Genomic DNA, 19,353 nt, shown 5'->3' with positions numbered 1-19,353 from the left:
TGTGGAGAGAAAACATAGAGAGAAAAGGCCGCGGCTGGCACGGCCTGCTCCCATGCTAGTTATGTCGCTTCCCCCCCTCAGGGATGTGGGGAACTACATGATGTCTTTTTGGGGTGTTGGGGGAGGTTACGTGCAGACTGATGCACCTGCTATTACGCACGCAGCAGCTTGCTTGCACCTGCATCAGCAGTTCACGTAACACGGTTCACCTGTTGTGGCGTTTTTCTATAGGGACCCCTAGTGTCACTACATCGACACAACGTCGAGTGAGTGACAGAAGGGGAACATCTTGGTTACTGTCGTAACCTCCATACCCTGATGGAGGGAACGAGACGTTGTGTCCCTCTTGCCACAACGCTGTACTAGCCGCTGAAATGGCCGGACCTTGTCTCGGCTCCTCAACATAAAACCTGCATGAGAGTGGGCATTCCTTCTACTTTTATACCCGTATGTCCGGGGGAGTGGCATGCAAATTCCACTCGCCAATTCTCATTGGCCTTTTCTCAAAAGAATAGAGGTGTTTGGGGCTCTCGAGCGACCCCTAGCGTCACTACATCGACACAACGTTTCGTTCCCTCCATCAGGGAACAGAGGTTACGACAGTAACCAAGACGATTTTGTTGCCAAAGTAGAAAATAACATTGTAACATAAGTCAAGTCAAATCATTTTTTTGTATAGTTTTTTATTTGTGCTTTTCCCAATACAAATTGTTCCAAAACAGCTTTACAGAAAATTAGCTATAATATCTGTAACGTCTCAAAAACATGAATAACCAACACTCCTAGAGACATTATAAACAATTTAATTTAAAAAATCTGACTTTCTATAGCTTATTTCTGTATTATTTAAAATTTCACAATTTATTCCCGCTATCCCCAAATGAAGACATACATTTTTAGGAAAACTATTTGTTCTTACTTAAATATTAATCAGTTTCTCACCCAAACCTATCATATCGCTTCAGAAGACATGGATTTAACAACTGGAGTCATATGGATTACTTTAATGCTGCTTATGTACATTTTTTAGATTTTTAATGTGATTTTTGGAGATTTAAAGTTCTGATCACCATTAAATTGCATTGTATCAATCTACAGAGCTGAGATATTCTTCGAAAAAAATTAATTTATGTTCTGCAGAAGAAAGAAAGTCATACACATCTAGGATGGCATGAGGGGTTCATAAATGATGGACATTTTGATATTTTACTAAAAAACAAGACAAAGATATTATAATTTTTTTATTTTATTTTTATGGAAAGCCATTATTTTTTTATCATTTGGCTCAGTTTATTTGATTTATTGGCTTCTGTATTTACTGTATTCACTATCCACAAGGGAGATCGGCTAAAGTTTTTATATATAATTATATATATAAATATATATAATAAGTGATATATAAAAGCTGGGTTTTTACAGTCTTGTATTTACCCAATACACTTCACGATCACAGCAAAAGGCAACATCTAATTATAGTTGTGTATTGTGAGTGTGACAGTTTTGCTTCCTCTCCATTACGTTTTTGGACAGGAAGCAACCTCATCTCAGCCTGCCTCACAACCTTCCTTCCATCTGCTACCACAATTATTTCCCCTTGATCTGACATTTAAGATGTTATGGACTCTGTGTGAACAGAGATAGGTTTTGTTTTTTATTTTGATTTGATATAAACACTGACATATGGTTCCACATATCATAATTTATCCTAAACCAAGTATATGTGTGTACACTGTTTAATAAACTTTAACTGTCAATTGACAATACCCTTTGTTTACCTTAGTGTTAAACAGTTCTAAACTGGCTTCATTCACTGTGGGATCTATTCCTGACAATATGGTCAGATCCCAATCCCTGGGTCCTTCCTACAGATCCTGTGACTCAACCTTATTGGAGAGCTCTTGGGGCTATAACACAGAAGTAGTGCTGTGTCTTCAGCTTCTGAAGGGTCATACCCCAGACCATTGGTCCAAACAAGCAGTCCATGCAGGAGCGAGAGGGGCTGTCAAAATGGTGACAAATAGGTTTCATCAACCAAGAGCCTCATGCTGGTGCTCCAGAGTCTCTGGCCCACTGCAGAGTGTTTTGACTGGCTCCCTGACCCATCCTGTGTGTGTGTGTGATAGAGAGTGGATGTGTAAGATCTGCAAGGAGAAGGAAGATACAAAGATTGTTTTCTTTCCTTGTTCTTCTGTTTCTGTTGTACTCAAGTGCATCTGAATTCTGCAATAGAGCTGTGCAAGAGTGATGCTCAGTTGGTTTGTTTTCTGAAGCCACATTCAACTTGAGATTGATGGAAGCAGAGGCAAACCTGCTGAAAAGTTCAGCCTAGATCTGCATGAATTTCCATGATGGTCCAGGTTGGTTTATGCTGGTTTGTTGCTTGTCTAGCTGGTGGCCAGCATGGACATTATTCACAGCAGCACCATCTTAAATTTCTGATGTGAATGACAATGAGGCTGTGAGGGATAGACTTACAGTCTCCTCAGTGGGTTGTGAATCAAGTGTTTAGGATCATTCCACTGATGAAATATTGATACAAAAATATATATATTTCAGAGAAATTTCACTAGACAAAAAACTCCAGAAAACAGATGTTTACAGCAAAACATGCTGGCCAACCACTGAATCTGAGTAAGGAAGTCTTGCTGGTTAAGCTAGTAAAGAAGCAAGATGCTGACCAGCATCTAAAACACAACATACTGTATGATGGTCTTTTTAATTGGGAAGTAGAAAACGATTGGGAAAAAACACTCCACCCATCAGCAATCACATTACAAGAGACTAGAGAGCTGATGAAGCATCTGTTATTATGATTGAGGCAGCAAAAAACAAGTGACTAAGACTAGTGATTCTTTACATGCAAAGCCAGACAGAAGCCACATTAAGCAATACCTCTCCCTTGCACAACCACTTCCTTCTATATATACAGTCAATATACAGTATTAACTGCACAGTTTTGCACAATTACTCAACTGTTACATTTTTAAAGTTTGTTGCATTAATACAGTTCCATTCCAAGATGCTGTCCCATATGGCATGCTTAATGTGGATTTGTAATCTCATGGCTTTCACTTGTACATGTTTCGTGATGTCCACAAGACCATAGGGGGTCCCATTTGTCTTTTTTTGGTTACAAAGAGTGTTCACAAGCGCCCCATGCACCCTTTTGTGAACACCAGGATCCATGCCTGCACTGCATAAAAATAATAATAAAAAAATCTTAATTAGTATTTTAGTCTTGTTTTCTAGTAAAAATATCTATTATTCTTTAAAATTATAAATTTACTTGATAATCAAAGTATTATATTAAGGGCTCTATTTTCATGGCCGCACAATGTGCAGCGCTATGTGCAACAACCATGGTGGACTACGTCTTATCTAATTTTCATGAGAGCGCTAATTCTAAGCCCAATTTCAATAACATTTAGTAAATTTATGCTTAAAACAAGAGAAAAAAATCTGCTATTGGGGCAAATCGTTTTTCCTTGTTTTAAGAATAAACCTCACTTAATTTAGTTACATTTCTCTGAAAACAAGACAAACTATCTTATGCCAATTTGCTTGTTTTAAGAATCTTTAGATATTTTTACTGGAAAACAAGACAAAAATTCTGATTAAGAAAATAATTTCTTGCAGTGTGTGAGTTCAAGTAATGGCCCTGCTCATGGGTCATAACTGGGATTCTGTAATTTTGTTTACTTTGAATTCTTTTTTAAATTTTTTTATCTACATTTCATTAATTCTCTGAATACTCCACAACATTAGGCACACATTAAACGTCCAACAAATCATATTCTCCACCTCAGACATCAAAGCTCTTTTATTATTTTTCTCTAATGTGGATAATTTTTGTTCTCAGTCTCGTCTCTGACATAATGGAAGTGTTTTGAAAATGTTTCTGCACAATACTTGTTATAAAAAGAAACATCTGCTTACTACTTCTGTGTCCCTCAAACCAATTTAATGACATGTAATGAATTTGTGTATTACATTTATGATAGTTTCTTATTTTTATGTGATGAAGCTACAAAAAGGCAAATTGTGTGTCTGTGGTCTCATTATTTTGATGTTTTAATTTATTTAATTCAGATTTTTAACTAAACCCCTACTTTTTTTTGTGTGTGTTAACTCTTAACATGTCGGGCTGTGCTCAGCAAACAATACATTGATTTTTAATTGTGTTCCCATTTTAATAATGCAATAATATCACTCGTCTCAACCCCATCACAACTCTCAAACCACTAGGCTACTTTTTTTTCACATATTTTTAACACCTTTAAAAATATTTTTAAGTAAATATATAGAATTTGTAAGGAATAATATATTGACTATTCAATATTTTTTAGAATATTCATAAATGTAGTGAATAACTCCATCAAGAGGTTTACAGTGAAGAAGTGTTTTTGACAGTTGTTTATTTTTATTTATTTTTATTTTTTATTTTTTTTTGCTCAAAATGGTCACTGTTCCTCATGTGGTGTAGGACAGAAGACCACATAGCATGCATGAAATTAATAAATTGATGTCACTTCTGGTTAATAATGTCACATATGGGTGGAACCAACATTTTTGCAGGCTGAAAGTGGTTAGTGTGACGGTTGAGTTCAGACTCAACCCTGCCACAGGGTTTTTAGCCTGTTTTTAGAAAAAGAAAAAAAAAGCATTTTTTGGTAATATATCTTTCTCAGCAAAAGAACACAAATACATGTTTACATTCATGACAAAATGTATAGACAGTGTGCACATTTTATTATATTTTTTCAAGGTACACATTTTGTAAAGTGCCTCAGGGACATGACAAAATGCATGGTATAAGATAGAAACAAGACGCTCTTTTATGATAAATATTATTTTAATGCAATAATACTTTGATTTCATTATCAGCATATCAACAACTTGTAAAAAGCTTACAGCAGTTAATTTTAGTACACTTTAATTGTCTGGGGAACTAATATATTACTGAATCCAAGAAGGACATATGCAACAAACATAGACCTACTTGCACTGTGCAGTGTCAGGTTAAGAAACAAAAACTTGAGTTTTTATGTTTATTTATTTATTTATTTGATAGATTTGTGTGTAATATTTATAGAGGACCACTCTGTCTCTAGGAAGAGTTGAGCTGAAATAACTGGAAGCGTCACTGGAAATATGATAGTCCTCTCTTGATGAACTTTCCGGAAACATGTTTTTACTTTATATGGCAAGAGAGAGGTCAGAGGTCATACTGGTTTCCCACCACAGTGCAGACCCTCTCCCTCCAAATGACTTTATCCTTGTGCCCCCTCTGTCTTTGAATTTAGTCTCCCACTTTTTTTGTATAATCCTAGATATTCTCTGTGCCTGCTTCCTTTTATCTTTCTCTTTTTATGCCCCATTCTCTTTCTTTGTCGTGGCAAAATCCTTTAAACACTTGCTCAATTTCACACACACACTGAAAAAGCTTTGGTGTATGTGGGAGAGAAAGAGAGGTGTGATTATTAAATTATTAAATTGAAATTTCAGTTTATTGGCTTTTACTCCATGTGTGTTTGTTTTAAGTCTATCTATATGCTTGTGTACTGCTAAACATTTTTGAAATTCTTAGTGAGCAGATATGTATGCATTTACAGTTTACAGTCTTTAATTCCAAGAGAACGGACCAAAAATATTGATGACTCATGCTTCACTACAACAATTGTTTTATCCATTCAAATGCTCTCTAGAGTGAAAATGTCCCTCCCCCTGCAACCAGCGAATAGCAAATCATGGTTCATGGCTGAACATTGGCTATTGAAAAAAAGTCATAAACGCTTTCAATATTTCCTGCCCAATGAACTTTCCTGTCCACCTCTTGGAGGTTAACTGTCCTCTGGTGATTCCAAAGCTGCCCAATGAACAACATGGCTGCTTATGTTGAGATCCATGAGAGTTGTGATGTGGTACTGTAGCGTGAGTATCTGTAGCCATGTTAGTGCAGCAAGTGACCGCACAACTGGAATGAATTAGCAACAAACATGGCTACAATACACTGTCTTTTACTACACCTCGGAGAAACAGGCTTTAAACAAAAGAACAAACTGTCCCAAGGTTCCTTTTCTGTTTTTAACTCTTTTGCTTTGGGCAAAAGTGTCCAGTTTTTAGCTGTAAGGAAGTTGCTGAATACATAAAGTGATGATTGTTGCTCTGCAGCTGGGAAAGCTTCAGTGGTTTATAACTCACTAGAAAAACACCCCAATTTAAACAAATTACTTTGCAACTTTAACCACAAACCCTCAAAGTTTATCTATGGTGTAGAACTTGTTCAAACTCAGTCTCTAGAGTGAAGAAATGAGCTGATGAAAAAGCAAACAGCACTAAGCTTTGGGTAACTTTTAGGAAGTGCATGCTACCAGATAATTTACATTGAAATATTTCAATATATGCGCGATCTTTAGTAATACTGAGTGAGTGTAAATCACAAGCCTTAAATATTTTCACACACACTAGATTAGCTTAGGAAAACTTAAAAGATCAAACTCAAATGCTTCTATTGAGCAATATTAAATTCTGACCTTGGTTTATGACTTCATCGAACCATTGAAACCTTTTAAGATGTTTGAAGGTGACAGTTTTACTATAACCACATATAACCCTCAAACTAAAAATGTATTTCAGTTGTGTTGGACAGAAAGACACCAGGGGGACATTAAAGGCATTAAATGCAAAACTCAAGCTTTAAACAAATAAGACTGATCTGCAGTCTTGTCCCATCTCTGAGCTAAATCTCCAAAGCCTTTAAGAATGAGTCACCTTCGCTGCCTCTGTATCAAAAAAGCTGTAAAATCAATTCCATATGCTGTAAACATGCCTCTCAATATTTTACAGTGTCTAATCTTGCATAGCACTTACTACTTCCTGAGAGCCTACAAAATTTGGCCCTAGAGAAAATTTGTCGAGGGGGGGGGAGTTTTTGTAGGTGGATTGTGGCAATGTTTCACTGTCCCCTTCTGCATATCGCGGCCCCCTTTGGCATATTGCGGCACCATTTCGCGGCTCTCTTCAGCTTATCATGGCCCTCTTCATCATATTGCGGCCCCATTTCGTGGCCGGCCCACTGGGAACAGTCCCGGTTCTTCCGCCTCTGGTCTACACTTTCTAACTCCTCTCTCTGTCTTTTTGTCTTTCTTTGACTCTGGTGTTTCTCCATTTTGCCACTAGATAGTGATAAACCTTTAACTGCTCTCTGATAACTTCCTGGGAGGAAAACAACACAAATAATATCATTGTAGAATAACAAATAATCCATTCTAGAATCTGGAAATCTCAGGAAAATGTTGCTTTTGTGAAAAGAGCAGTGACTGGCAAGTATTATTTGGATGTTTTAGCTTGTTATGAAAAGGAAATTATGTTGTCAAAGCTCTAAGGACCAATGTCATTATCTGTGTGTGTAATTAAGATAAGAAAAGAAATCTAAATCTCTACAGGAAGCAGACCATCCCCTCCCCCTCTCCCTGTCTTTCTCTCTCTCTATGGTCTATATTACAAATTCCAATAAGCTTATGACTGGTCCCGAGGAACAGAATGTAGCTTTTCTCAGATGTGTTCAGAATTATGCACTAATGCATCCCTGACACAGACTACTTCCTGTACTCTAAATCATGGCTTGGCCTCCCTCTATCTGTGTCTGTTTGCTTTCTGCAGAATCACAGCATGTCTTCTTCTGTTTTGTTTTTTCGATCCATTTAAAGGAATGTTCTCGGTTCAATAAAAGTTAAGCTCAATCAACAGCATTTGTGGGATAATGTTGATTGCCACAAAAAATCAGAAGTGAAAGGGGCAGTCCATAAACCCTAAAATACACATAGTTTTTAAGGTAGTCCTTTAGCCACAGGATGCAAACATGATATGTGTTAACATGGTTTTAGTACTATAAAATTGCTTACTGGCCTTGTCTGTGCAAAGTTATACAGGATTTCGCTGTCATGGTAGCAAAGTTGTAATATTGGATAACTTCACACAGATAAGGTTTGTAGGTGATTTTATCACACTATATCATGAACATGTATAACGTTTACATCTTGTGGCCAAACTTTAGAATCAGTGTGTATTTTAGCATTTATGGACTGGCTCCATTCACTTCCATTGTAAGTACCTTAATACTGTAACCATGATCTTTGCTTTTTTTTTTTTTTACTTAACGTTTTAAAGATGCAATACTGTCTTATGCTTTTTACTGACTTCCTGCGTTTTACATATTTGCATTCTTGCCCATCTACTAAAATAGCCTATATGTATACATAACATACAGTATACAGTTGAAGTCACAAGTTTGCATACACCTTAGCCAAATGCATTTAAACTCAGTTTTTCACAATTCCTGACATTTAATCGTAGAAAACATTCCCTGTCTCAGGTCAGTTAGGATCACTATTTTTTTTTTTTTTTTTTAAATGTCAGAATAATAGTAGAGAGTGATTACATTCTTTCATCACATTCCCAGTGGGTCAGAAGTTTACATACACTTTGTTAGTATTTGGTAGCATTGCCTTTAATAGTTTAACTTGGATCAAACGTTTTGGGTAGACTTCCACACGTTTCTCACAATAAGTTGCTGGAATTTTGGCCCATTTCTCCAGACAGAACTGTTGTAACTGACTCAGGTTTGTAGGCCTCCTTGCTTGCACATGCTTTTTCAGTTCTGCGCACAACTTTTCTATTGGATTGAGGTCAGGGCTTTGTGATGGCCACTCCAATACCTTGTCTTTGTTGTTCTTAAGCCATTTTGCCACAACTTTGGAGGTCATTGTCAATTTGGCTGATGTCTTGAGATGTTGCTTCAATATATCCTCATAATTTTCCTTCCTCATGATGCCATCTGTTTTGTGAAGTGCAACATGATGCTGCCACCCGCATGCTTCACGGTTGGGATGGTGTTTTTCAGCTTGCAAGCCTCACCCTTTTTCCTCCAAAACATAACGATGGTTATTATGGCCAAACGGTTCAATTATTGTTTCATCAGACCAGAGGACATTTCTCCAAAAAATAAGATCTTTGTCCCCATGTGCACTTGCAAATTGTAGTCTGGCTTTTTTATGGCAGTTTTGGAGCAGTGGCTTCTTCCTTGCTGAGCAGCCTTTCAGGTTATGTTGATATAGGACTCGTTTTACTGTGGCTATAGATACATGTCTACCTGTTTCCTCCGGCATCTTCACAAGGTACTTTGCTGTTGTTCTGGGATAGTTTTCCACTTCTCACCAAACTACGTTCATCTCTAGGAGACAGAATGCATCACCTTCCTGAGTGGTATAATGCCTGCGTGTTCCCATGGGGAACGTGGTACCTTCTGGCATTTGGAAATTGCTCCCAAGGATGAACCAGACTTGTGGAGGTCCACAATTATTTTTCTGAGGTCTTGGCTGATTTCTTTTGATTTTCCCATGGTGTCAAGCAAAGAGGCACTGAGTTTGAATGTAGGCCTCCAAATACATCCACAGGTACACCTCCAATTGACTTCAATTAGCCTATCAGAAGCTAACTGACTAATTGCCTAAAAGCTTTACATCATTTTCTGGAATTTTCCAAGCTGCTTAAAGGCAGTTAACTTAGTGTATGTAAACTTCAGACCCACTGGAATTGTGACGTAGTCTAGCTCTATGTTCTTATGATTCCCTGTATTTAAATATGCTTTCAGAAAGGTCCATTTATGCAAAAAATATTAATTATAATAAAAATGAGACATACTGTATATGTATATATTTTAGTGAAAAATATTTACTGTCATACATTGCTGTCATACATGGCAAGAGCATTTCTCTCTCACACAAGTGCACACACAACACTCTCCATGACAGATTCTACTACAGCCTGTATGAATGCGTGATGAGTGTTGCTTGGCTGCTCTGGGGTCACATGACACTGGAGTGGGCGTGGCTGTGAGTCCAGCTGGTGTTGCAGGCTGAGTCAGAGAAAGAGGGACAGAAAGAGAGAAAAAGACAGCAAGAGCTGCAAAGGAAGGGTGAGTCACAATGTGTTCTACAGTTTTCTTCTTTTAAAATAGGCTTTCTCTGCATGAGTTTTACATCTCTTTCCAGAGTCTCATTCAAGCTGGCTGGCTGTAATGCTTTTACAAGAGAGTGAGTGACGTGAGTGTGTGTGTCTGTGTGTGTGTTGCTGCATGTACAAGTTTCCCAAGTGTCCTTGCTGTGTTCTTGCCAGTGAGGAAAGGAAATGGGAGAGAGGAAGAGAATAGGAGATTTTGGCTTGAGTTTTTTTTACTGTGTTTTAATACCACTCTTTCTCTTGTTTTTCTGTGCATTGAAACAGATATAAGCTCAGTGAACCCCCTCCTTTTACTTTTCTTCCAACCCCCTCCTTTTCTGTAGTCCTTCTGGCCCTCTCTTTTCTTTGTGTGGGGTATCTGTCAGCACAGCTCTCAGTTTCTTCCATCAGATGACATTTTGATTATGCTGTAATCTGTTCTTTTAATTAGTTTACACTGGCCCAGAACCCCACACATTCATGCTTTTTTGTCGTTAGCTGCAGATGTTCAGTCTGAGTGTTTTATAAATATCCAATCAGGAATATTTGAATGACTGCCTAAGTGCCTATACCAGTGTTCCTTGCATTCATTCTAATATTTTTGCATTGCATTATCTTCCACTTGACTAGTGGTGTGATTTAAAATGGAAGATTTGTGGAACACTGTGTGTTCAGTATAGAGCTAATCTTTTCCTCTGTTTAACTCTTGATTCTATTTGCCACTGAGTGTCAGATTACTTATACCTTTTTTTTTTTTCTTTTTCTTACTTATTTGATAGTAACAGCAGTGAGCAATTTATCTAGCAGTCCAACTTTCAGTTTTCAATTTACTGTGAGCATGGTTGTAAACCAATTGTAAATACTTGTCATCTCCAATTACATCATGTTTATCTGATACCTGTTCCACAGAGTTTCTCTTTCAGATAAAACAACTTCCTCATACAACAGCTGAATTATTTCACCCAAAATACATTCACATCTGTAGAACAGCTGCCATAAAAAAAAAAAAAAAGTATTTTATATGCAGCATAACTGGTATCAGTGCTTTTCAACTGGATTTGCTTCAGGACCCTGATTTTACATTAGAAATCAAGTGGTGACTTGCAGTAATGTAGACTGGGTCATATTTTCTTTTATCTTGCATAGTTTTGTTTATGGTTAAGGGCGATCCTATCAGGACAGAACTGTGACCCACCAAATGAAAGCCACTGGCCTGTATTATTTACATGCAGCTGTTTTCTTCCTCCTCCTCTGAAGCAGGTCCAAGTGTGTTTGAACAAAAGCAACATCATGAACATCATTACTGAAAATGAGATAGCAACTTTAGTCTCATCAACCCCAACGCTGAGAGGTATTTGATTAAAGTTTAATTTAAGTAATAGTTCACCCAAAAATACAAATTCTCTCATCATTTTCTCACCCTCGTGCTATTCCAGATGTGTATGACAAACTAGAAAAATGTATATTAGAAAAATATCTCAGCTCTGTAGGTCAATACAATGCAAGTCATCAGGGTCCAAGCTCCAAAAAGCACAAAGGTGCTTGAGGGGTTTAATTAATGTCTTCTGAAGTGATGTGATAGGTGTGTGAGAGAAACAGATCGATATTTAAAACTTTTTTAACTATTAATCTTCACCTCCGGCCAGAGTTCATATGTGCATCCAGGAGAGGGTCAATTTCACGTGGCCTTTCTCATTGCGTAAGCATGTTGGCATGTCCATGCAAGAAGTGATGTACAGTACTTGAGAGATGGAGAAACAGATACAAATACAAACCTATAGCAAAACCAATGAAGCTTCTGTACAGTGTTCCTCCTCCTCCTCTGTTGTAAACAACACTGTGCTTCAGTATTTTTCACATATGTCTCAGTTCTTGCGTGTTAGACACAACACGCAAGAGGTCGCGTGAACACGGCCTTTTTGTTGATGCACATAGAAGATTTGGACGGTAGCAAAGATTAATGGTTAAAGTTTTAAATATTGATCTGTTTCTCTCACAATAGATATATCTCTAAGATATATTTTTATAAATGTTTTGGACATTTTAAAATGTGCAAGGTCTCAACATTTCTTTACAGTTCTTCATTTTTGATCTTCTGAATGCTAGATAAAATTCTATTGTGTTTTTATATCATGGAAAGGAACATACTCAGGTCATTGCTTATTATTCCTAAATTTAAAACCGAAAAGTGCTCTTAATGAGATATACACTGCTAGAATTTTATTGAATTCCAAACATCTGTAAACTAATTTTTAGGATGTAGAAGTTCAAGAGAATGTTGTCTGGTTGATGTGGCTTTTGCAAAAATCAAGACTGCGTTAAATGAGTTTACTGCTGAACATCTTATTAATGGACATGTTAGTGGACAGCAGAATGCTTGGAAAATCAGATGTAATTAGATGTAAACTGCTTTCTTATTAATATGGAGAGACAAAGTAAGATGTCCATCCTTCATTTTGCTCCAGATCAAACTTTTACAATCTGTAAAACACATTATTTTCATTTTGAAAGATCTTATGATCCAACATTTAGTTATCTCTGCCCATCACAAAGGGTTTTACATTGGTTCTCCATGTTGTTCTTCTCATTACTCAGACAGGCCTACATTTTTCTTTCCTGAAGTTTATGTGTAGAAAACAGTAGTTTAACACCTTTTCTCACCATCTGCCACGTGTAATGGAATCGGTTGAATTCTCTTGGGCCTTGGAGGAATAAAAGATGAGTGCACCAGTAGCATTCTTCATCTCGCTCAGCACCAGATTTCACCTCACCATATCAACACACGGAGTTCTTAACAAAAGTTTGGGAGAAACATAAGCTAATATAAGCCGCCGTTTATCTCAGTCCTGCGACAGTTCATCTGGCATCCCTCTGCCACCCCAACTCCACCTTCCTGACTAGTAGTTACCACTAAAGGATGTATAGGGGGTTCCTCAGGCTCGGGTCGAGTCTCAAGCTCGAGCCCTCCATTATGGACAGCGAGCCACATATGTTTACCTTCTCTTCATTTCAAAGATTACATGAACATGTGAACTCATGAAATCAACATATGTATTGTAGGTACTGTTATGTTTGACTTTTGAAAATTAGGGAGATTTTAGAGGCAATTTACCCAGGGATGTGGATCATGAAGTGTGGGATGAAAGTAGCCCTGTCCATCCATCCATCCATCTATCCATGCAGGCTGTGCATTGGCAGGTTTAGCAATATGATGCATGCTGTCACAACAGTCTCAATGTACCTAATGAGAATCTGAAAGGAAAAGCACCACAATTATAAGGGTTTCCTGCTGGCATTGATTCTGCCATTGTGATATATCCTCAAGTCAACTTCTAGCTCTTGTGTTTGATGCATCTGGTGCACACATGAAGAAAGGAAGCATGTAATATTCATCAGTGTCTTCCAGCTGGTCTTTTTAGTCAGAGTTTCTAGAAACGCTCTATGTAACTTGAGGCTCCATATATCAGCTTCAGACAGATAGAGACAGAAAACTTTATGACCACTTCCTCCTCCAGGTTCATCCTGGATTTATGGAAATGGCATCTTGTGTTTTCTGATTGATTGAAACATGAAACACAGACAGGCCAAGCTTGCTGATCTGAGACCAGTCAGATTTGATGATCTGGGTATACCATATGGTTTCATACTCATTTAGAATGAAAAGAATGGACAGAGTGTCTCAGATTGAGCATTTCAACCAAAGTTGATGAAATTCATACTTCTGCTGTATGATTTTTCTTTCTTTCTGAGAGCTCTCATCGGACGACATCTATGGGACTATGTGTTTCTCCATCTCAACAGATAATTCAGCATTAGTTCTGCCTGTTTCTCCTTTTACTTATTGTGATAATTTTGCTGTGATTGGAGCCACATAGTATCCCTAAACCATGATAAATTTGGTCACTTTGTGAAAATGTTTTTCAGTCTTTTACTTTTTCCACTTGCCAGCAAATAAGGCTGTATGACTAAACTTCCTAAACCTAAAATCTTTTTTGTATTTTTACCCTCTTTTCGTTAACAGCCATAGAAATGCAGGGATAGAGAAACAAAGTAAAACCAAGCAATAAACGTTTATTTACACATTTAAGGCAACTGTCAGGTCTGCTAGGCATCATTGGATGTTGACACTAATTGTTAGTTTTACAAATGTTTTACGTTTGGCTCACTCCTGACTTTGAATGTTTATTGCCAGACCAAAGTCCAGTCAAAGAGTCCAATATACCACAGACCACTAAACATGGGCAAATTCCCAAGCCTCCTGGCTCAGAATGAAGATAGAATCCAATTGTATGTTGTGTATGAAGAATGAATTGTTGTTAGATGACCTTGTTTCAGGGCTTTTTCTGTGGCTTTTTGGTTTCTGTACGGGGTTGGATCGGCTTCAGAGGGGGAACACACAAACTACTGAGTTCTTAAACTGAAAACAGGAAATCAACCATGTGTAAGATTTCAGATGGGAGGGAGTTCTCTGTGGTGTTGGAGAACTCCTTGGAAAAATTAGACCTGTGGAATACTGGGATGTAGCTGGGATGTTTGGATGTTTCAGAATGTTGTAATTTTCAGATAAGACAAAACAAGCCATACTTATAGATGAACATGATATATCATGTATACATGTATATCATATGTGGTCAAACTGCAAATACAAAGACTAACTTAATGCATACTGTTCAGAACGGATTAGAATATACTTGATCATTTATAAAGTTGAAATAAGTTTAATTAATAAAGCACATCAATTCTTTGAGTTTCTTTGGAAACTCCCTTTTAAAATATAAGGCAGTGGTATCAGCATTAAGACAATGCAGTTGTTACATAAAGTTGACATTTAGAGTCTTAAGAATCACAAAATGTGCATGAAATTTAGTCTGCCTGCATGTGCAGGGATGCACTTCAGCGGTAGACCCTGTTTCCTGTTTGTCAGAACACTGACACATGCTAGTGAAAATATAGGCCACAAACTTTGCAAATAAGACAGCATAACCAGTATCTTGAGATGTGATTTTTAAATTGCCATTTCTCTGAAATTGGTGTATTGCTGTAAAGAGGCCATTCTGGCCTTGAATGGTGAAAAAAAAAAAAAAAAAAAAAACACTTGGAATGCCACGTCCAATCAGACTTGAGAACTAAAACTAACTTTTGTGTCATTTTCTTTATAAGTATTTGTTTCTATATTCCTTTAGAGGTCTGTTTGATTTAGTGTATCCTTTAATCTCTCTGTGGAGTTCTATCCACATGTCATGCTTTAAGTCTAATCGCTCAAGATTATTCTAGATAATCCTTGATATTGATTATGAAACGGCATTTTACATTTCACTATTATTAAATGTTAAATTACAACCACAAGGTGGATTCATATTTAATTGAGTTGATTTATATTTAAAAGCATTGATACTATGCTTTCGTCACTCCTCCCTTTCCTATTCATGCCTGACTCTGTAACTGTCTCTCATCAGATGTCACACAACAGGTGCTGGCAGCACATGCCCTAAGGGGCAAGAGAGTCATGCAATCAATGGCACAAATGCTAGTTGGTATCTGTGTATTAAACCATAATTATCATGCCCACACAGTGCGATTCCTCCCACCCACCTGGCCAGCAGAATGACAGCCCTGTCGCAGCTCAGATATGGGTGCCCTACAGGAAGGATTTGGCATGCTCTCAACATATTTACATGGAAGGCTGTTTCTTTACATTTATCAATACACAATACTTAAACAAGAAACAATCTTCATACTTGAAGGTGCACTTAGCAATTTTTCTTCATTTGAAAGTTTTACCCCTGAAGAATAGAATCGTATTTTAAAAAAAATGTTTAAATTAATTTACACTCACATTAGATGAAGACTGCAGTCATATCAGTAGCCTAGTAAAAGTGATTACTGGCTCATTTATTTTACATGGAACAGGTTGCCTCTTGGGGGCCGCCGTGTTGAGATCACACGCCTAGCCAAATACTACTTTATCTCTCTAATGGGCTGTTTACACGACAACGTTTTCAATTAAAAACGGAAAACTTTTTATGCATTTTGGCTGTTTGTTTACACGACAACGGTGTTTTGGGGCCTGAAAAAGCAAACTTTTGAAAACGGGTTTCAAAGTGTAAGTTTTTGAAAATGATACCGTTATCGTCTCCATTTAAACATACAAAAATGCGAATTTGTGAAAATGATGAGGTCATGCACACGCGTATTACGTGTTCAGTCTATAGGCATGCGCGCGAGTACTTCAAAACAACGTGCAAGACATTCAAAACTACAATGGCGGACTACAGGACTGTTTGTGCTGCTCAAGATTTTGAGTTTATTGATGCTTCTCCAGCAAATTAATTGTCGTAATAAAGCAACCTCATCGTCCGTCCAGACAAAATTGCTCGATGCTTTCGCCATCTTCATTGTTTGTATTCACCACTCTGTGGAAGAATGCTTATGTGCGCAGGAGCGTAGTGTTTCTTTACATTGAAGTGACATCGCCAACTACTGGCCTGGCATGCATAATACAGTGTTTTTAGTCGTTTTCTCGGATCCGTGTGAACGGGGATCATTTTGACAACGTTGTCATCTGTACGCGAAACTTTTCAAAAACGCAAAGGAAAAACATTTCCGTTTTAATACATTGTTGTCGTGTAAACGAACCCTAACTCTCAGTGACGGTCCGTGAGGGAATTTTCTGGGGAGGCTGATATGTAAGTATTGAAAGATTGCAATGGGTTTTAATATGATGTTTTATTATCATATGTTTTTTTTCTGGTATTTATGCTACCGTACACAGATGATCTCTCCTTGATATCTTAAATTGTTGATAACTACCAATGCGTTATAATCTGTCTGATCACCAGCACAACACAACACTTGTTATATTAAATTTTGCCTCCAATTTCATTATTATTATTTTTTAAACACAGTTAGATGGAAGCAGATGACGTTGCTGAATGATTTGAATATCCATTTTCATTAGTCAGTTTACAGTTCAGAGGAGCTTTTACACCATCAGCATCTTGTGGCATTAATACCTATTCATACATTGATTAAAACTCACCTGAACTACTGTGTACAAATGATAAATAAAAATACATATTTTTCCATCTTTACATCAGTTAGGTAAATTGATAAAAACAACAGTTAATTTTATCATGTTTGTTGTTGCATTCATTTTGAGTAAATAAGTAGGCTCATCCTCCATTAGTTCCTCTGATGGGAGTTACCTGACACTTTTGCTCAAAGAACAAATTAATCATGGCTGAATTGAAAATTTTCACAATGACATTGGTAGCTTAAAACTATTGTTTTTGAGTCATTAAGTCTACAACGCCATATCAGCCAACGTACTGTATCAATTTACCCAAAACTGTGTACTAAGGATTTGATGAAGAACCTCAGCCTCTATGATTCAATAATTGGCTAAACTTACAGGCATAACATTAAACTTTGGCATTAAGAACATGTGGTTCATTCAAGGATGAACTGTGGATTTCAAATGTGATTGACTATTGGGTTATCAAATGAAATACATAGGACGCGATAAACCATGGAGCTGCTTTGAGTGGAATGGAAAGTTCAAGGCTTCAGCAGTAAAACTCGTTGATGGATTAGGTTTACTTAACCCTATCATTTTATTTTAATTGCTCTTAGGAGTTTTTGCCAAAACTTCAAACAATCTGAAAGACTGCATTAATCATACCGTGTTCAGAGTCAGAGGCTGAGGAGAAGGCGGGGTCTGCAGAGGTTGAGGAAGGAGGCGGAGCCTGAGGGGTGTGGTTTGCTTTTCCTGGTTCTGCTCTTGGTGTGGCAATATGTTCTATTGTCTCCTTGTTTTCATTTGTAATGTGGAAAGTGGACTGTTATTGAAACATCACAGCTACCTTGGGAGCTATTCAGGTGTGTGTGTGTCTAAATTGGGGCTGTTGAAGTGGGAGTGGGTGTTTTTTATATAGGTTTGAAATGCTTTTCTTGGACAGATACAGATAAATTAAATAGTAGGGTTGGGAATTGTAAGGAATTTTACGATTTCGGTTCCGATTCCTCTTAACGATTCTGGTTCCTTAATGGTTCCAGTAATTCTTTTAGTTCCTTTTAAAAAAAAGAATAATTTGAAAATGAGAATTGCAATTTTTTATTGTTTTTACTACCCTCTGCTGTCTGTTACCAAATAATGAGATCATTTCAGATTTCTATAGAGCAGATATAACCAATCAGAAATAAATGTAATACAGTTCTTGTAAAAGGTGTGTTTGCAGACTTTTTAGAGACATAAATACAATTCAATAATAGATCCTAACTATATTTTAAATAAATCTAAACCAATAAGAAATGTGATGGCATATGTCATTAATTAATTTATTGATTTATAAAATTCCACTTATTACAACAAAACTTATTGTATTTTTAACTATACATTGTCATATGAACAATCAGCCAGTAACTGCACTGCTTGATTTAATAGAGACACAGATCATCATTAAATAAATAGTAACAGTTCCAGAGACAGTTTAGACTGTGTCATGTAGCCTAATGTTGTACTTCAGCCTTGTGAGACTTCCAACAGTTCTTATTTAATTTTGAGTTGGACATTCATAACTTGCACATCAGTATAAGATTACTTATATACCAGACTATAAATGGAAGCGCTGTATATTTCAGGCTGTAGATTCAAAGGAACCGGCTCATTAGAATGGTTCTTTCGGGATCGGACTATACCGGAAGCACCGTGTTTTTTTAATTATTTATTTATTTTTTTTTTTATCAGAATGAGCTTTATTGCCAAGTATGCTTACACATACAAGGAATTTGTCTTGGTGACAGAAGCTTCCAGTGCAAAACAATACAACAACAAGACAGAGATGATATAAAAAAAAAAAGAAAAAAAAAAAAAGAATAAAAATAGAAAGCGAATAGAAAATATAAGTATATATAGAAATACACAATAAGACTAATATATATATAACTCAGCAAAAAAAGAAACGTCCTTTTTTCAGGACACTGTATTTTAAAGATAATTTTGTAAAAATCCAAATAACTTTAAACCGTTTACAATAAAGATCTGTAAACAATGTTTTCCACCAGGAAAACACAATCCCTCCATCAGTGCTCAGACTGTCTGCAATAGGCTGAGAGAGGCTGGACTGAGGGCTTGTAGGCCTGTTGTAAGACAGGTCGTTACCAGACATCACTGGCAACAACGTCGCCTATGGGCACAAACCCACCTTTGCTGGACCAGACAGGACTGGCAAAAAGTGCTCTTCACTGACGAGTCGCAGTTTTGTCTCTCCAGGGGTGATGGCCGGGCTCGCGTTTATTGTCAAATGAATGAGCATTGTACTGAGGCCTGTACTCTGGAGCGGGATCGATTTGGAG

At 37.1% G+C, this 19,353-nt stretch overlaps 1 protein-coding gene across 5 annotated transcripts in view; it reads left to right on the top strand.

Moving 5' to 3' along the window:
* Nucleotides 1–19,353, top strand: part of LOC127449014 (septin-9-like) — a 67,249-nt gene that overhangs the window by 22,639 nt on the left and 25,257 nt on the right. Inside the window, exon 1 of one of the 5 annotated variants that reach the window (XM_051712083.1) lies at nt 9,877–9,976. The exons of the other annotated variants lie outside the window; for them this stretch is intronic. The gene's annotated coding sequence lies outside the window, so the exon portion shown is untranslated. Of the gene's footprint in view, nt 1–9,876; nt 9,977–19,353 lie in introns of those variants that run through there. 5 annotated transcript variants of the gene reach the window in all.

This window comes from Myxocyprinus asiaticus, chromosome 12, assembly GCF_019703515.2.
Source record: "Myxocyprinus asiaticus isolate MX2 ecotype Aquarium Trade chromosome 12, UBuf_Myxa_2, whole genome shotgun sequence".
NCBI lineage: Eukaryota > Metazoa > Chordata > Actinopteri > Cypriniformes > Catostomidae > Myxocyprinus > Myxocyprinus asiaticus.
The sequence above is the reverse complement of the archived record's forward strand: the minus strand, read 5'-3'. Positions and strand labels throughout refer to the sequence as shown.